A 2,500-nucleotide genomic window follows, 5' to 3' on the forward strand; every position below is an offset into this window, starting at 1 on the left:
GTCACTCTTGTATATTACATTTGTATTAACATGCCAAATGTAATTACATGATCGGTGCAGCCACAAATTCGATTTATTTGCTGGATAATTTAATTATTCATCCATTAGCTTCCAATCAATGGGACATGCTCTATTTCTTAACCATGGTGGATGACATTTGAGCAAAAGTTTTTTTTCTGTGGCACAACTTATCAGGTATGATGATAGGATTGAAAATAAATCACATTGCTGTTAACCATCTTTCCTTGTGGTTATTTGATACACCTTTATGAACATGGCCACGGGAACTAGGGGTGCTGAGGGTGCTGCAGCACCCTGACAGCACGAGAATTTAAATTGATATGACTTAAAAATCCACCACCGTGGCACAGCTCCGCAGTAGCGGACTGGCAATCGGAGGCACCGGGAGAAGAATAACGATGTAAAACCAGGCTGAGAAACGTAGGGTGCGCCTGAGTCTGAGACAAAGAAATCACTTTCACTAGACAAGTTTTTACCAATTGAAAAAACTGCTTTGTTTATTATCCTCAGACCCTTATCCTGAGGGTTCGGAGGTCACGGATGCAGCAGGGTCAGGGGGATCACCAGTCATTTGGGGTCATACACACACACAACACACACACACATTACAACGCCCCTTCCACAGACCAGCAGAAGAATTTCCCATCAGGCTGTGAGCAGCTGTCTTCCAGTCAGGCCTGCCTTCTAGAAGACCGCCTAGTCCAGCCTTCTAGACCACCGCCTAGTCCCAGCCTTCTAGAACACCGCCTAGTCCAGCCTTCTAGAACACCGCCTAGTCCAGCCTTCTAGAACACCGTCAAGTCCAGCCTTCTAGAACACCGCCTAGTCCAGCCTTCTAGAACACCACCTAGTCCAGCCTTCTAGAACACCACCTAGTCCAGCCTTCTAGAACACCACCTAGTCCAGACTTCTAGAACACCGTCTAGTCCAGCCTTCTAGAACACCACCTAGTCCAGCCTTCTAGAACACCACCTAGTCCAGCCATCTAGAACACCGCCTAGTCCAGCCTTCTAGAGACAGATTTGTGTTTCCATGTTCTGTGTTTCTTTGCTCTGGCTCTGGAAGGCAGTGACGTGGTGCGATGGTGAAGGAGTAGCTCTGGGCCTCCTGAAGAGGGAGGTTGGTGCTAAGGAAGCCCAGCTGGTCCAGACAAACAGTCATCCAGACCTGGAACCCACACAGCACAGCGGCCCAGTGAAACACCAGTCACATTCCCTAAACTCACAACAGAAAACCTCATTTAAACACAGAATGATGCACACCAACACCCCCCCTTCAAGTTCCAATGACATTTGAGATATGATTCTGTTATCAGCAGATGACGAGGTCTGGGGTTTGGGTTCCAGGGGCTTGTGGCCCACGGGGACAGCAGGTGGAGGCAGAGGAGAAAGGCAATATGGAGGAGGTGCATTTACCTAATTTGATCGGCGGAGCGGTGATCTGTTTAACGCCATCATTCACATGGATTGCCCAGCCTCCGAAACACACAAGATGCACTGCCCCATTACATCAGGTGCGTCATCGCTATGTCACGAGTCCAGAATGAGATTGAGAATTCAATCGTTATGAAAGTGAACATTCTTCTCCCTGGTAAATTGAGCTGTGCAAGCACGGCGTGGCACAGGAAGTGTCCCAGTGCACCGAGCACGCAACCACACTCCAGGAGACCACACTCAGTTGATGTCACACAACTTATGAGATCTGGGATTAGGTGGCTTCACCTCAGCAACAAGCGGGTCGACTCGTTTTCTCTCTGGCCGCTTCGGTCACGTCTGGGTTGCGAGGTCTGAGATCTCTAATGTATGCCCGCCCAGAGTCCACCTCTCTAAGCACTTGTTTCCACGCTGCTATCACAATGGGCAGTCAGGGCCAGGGCTATGCGTCAAGATGACCACTTCCTGCCAGGAACGACCCCCAGGGGTGACCCAGGGTTAACCATTACAAACAGCTGTTTCTGACACTGCTTTCTGAGAATTTTGACTGTTTCGCAACCCTGCTTTCTTTGGAGAGCTGCATAGTCAACAGTGGTGACGTGACCGGGTTTAAGAAATGAGGCAATCATGGAAGATAAGCTCATGGAACCAGAGACAGATAAAACGACTTGATTGGACTGTGTTGGACTCTGTGAACTATCCCCGCCAGTGCACTACCCTGCTGTTCCTCAGGGACAACATTTACTGCACATTGATTCATCGAGCTTTTTATCCAAAGCGACGTCCAAAATAGTGCATGAGGAATGTCCAGCGGATGATCAAGGACTAGAAGCGCTCGGTTTTCATAGTGTTAGAGAGGTTGGTGCCAAGGAACCGTCTTGTGTCTCACAAGACACAGACCAAGAAGGGTGGCCCCTGCTCCAAGCGGTCTGTAGCTTATGCGAGAGAGTACTGGGGTCAGGACTAAACTGAAGCACCAAGCTTTCGCATGGGAACCCAGACAACTACATCTATCGGCCATTGAGAAATCCCTCCGAAAATGTGTA

Source organism: Hypomesus transpacificus, unplaced genomic scaffold (assembly GCF_021917145.1).
Source record: "Hypomesus transpacificus isolate Combined female unplaced genomic scaffold, fHypTra1 scaffold_31, whole genome shotgun sequence".
NCBI lineage: Eukaryota > Metazoa > Chordata > Actinopteri > Osmeriformes > Osmeridae > Hypomesus > Hypomesus transpacificus.